General features: G+C 49.9%; 1 non-coding gene across 1 annotated transcript; it reads right to left on the bottom strand.

Moving 5' to 3' along the window:
• Positions 1–412: 412 nt before the first annotated feature.
• Positions 413–576, bottom strand: LOC119454690 (U1 spliceosomal RNA). Its single transcript, XR_005192622.1, has one exon. It is a non-coding gene; the product is annotated as a U1 spliceosomal RNA (small nuclear RNA).
• Positions 577–1150: the final 574 nt, after the last annotated feature.

Raw genomic sequence — 1150 nt, 5'->3', positions numbered from 1 at the left:
GGCATACACATGTACGTAAATATATTCGGAGGGCCTGCGTGGTTGGGGATGATTTCCTCCGTTACCCGCCGACGCCGGATTTTCTGCGACACGGGGCCCTTAACGCTGTCGCGTTAAAATGCACAAATATCCAGCAGGATCCTACAGCACGAAGATTTCGGAAAAGGGCAGCAGCTGGGATAGGATGGCTGGCTGTCTATGCACACGGGTCAGCAAAGCCGGTATCTTGTAGCGATGCCTTTCCGGTAGTAATGCGTTTTCGCGCTTTGTCAGTGGTCGGAGCGACGGCCCGCTGGGGATCGGGTGAATGACTATAGTAAAATAAGTCATCGCTACGAAAACACGGCCCAAGTGATTCCACTTCAGCTACAAGTATTCCAATTCAATCGTCTTTCTTTGAATTCTTTAAGGAAGGGGGATAGCGCGAACGCAGTCCCCCACTACCAAAAATTGCATGCCCCATCTGCCCCAGTTTGGGGTAGTGGCAGGGGTCAGCACGAGCGCAGTGCAATGCCCGCGCCTCTCCCTGGGGACACCGCCTAGCTGATCACGGTAATCCCGGCACCAGGTAAGTATGCTTAAGGACGGTCTCGCACGGCCTCCCGACTCCGCGGAGATCGCCATCTTGCTCCAGTTCGGGACGAGTCGTTGAACAAACATTACGCCGTTCTCTCAAGCAGTTTGGTCATTACTTTGGCAAAAGTAGGGAGGTTTTTGACCTCTCCCGCGGTCCTTTTATTGCAATTTGTCTAAAGATGCAGAGAACAATCGGTACGCCTTATTTAGTTGCTCAAAACGGAACGTTTGCGACCACGGCAACCCCGTCAAGCTTCGTGTCGTTGACAGGTGGCGGAGCCACTTACCACACCATGGTAGAGATCGATGGGCAAGACGGCTCATTGAAGTGAACTGGTTCACTTAAATGCGTAACCTGTGGTATGCATAGTCAAGTTATTTGGATTTAAAAAGAAATGATATACAGGGTGTCCCAGCTATCACGCAGCACGATATAAAAAAAAGAGGAACGGTGTTACGCGAAGCAAACCTAGTGCGTATTGTTTCCAGTACAGTGGAGTAGCCGCCAGCACTTGTTTCGTTACTGAGATTTAATTAGGTAATTATAATTAATTATCTAACTCGAGAAGTACTG

This window comes from Dermacentor silvarum, chromosome 5, assembly GCF_013339745.2.
Source record: "Dermacentor silvarum isolate Dsil-2018 chromosome 5, BIME_Dsil_1.4, whole genome shotgun sequence".
Lineage (NCBI taxonomy): Eukaryota > Metazoa > Arthropoda > Arachnida > Ixodida > Ixodidae > Dermacentor > Dermacentor silvarum.
This window is presented reverse-complemented; position numbering and strand designations above follow the sequence as displayed.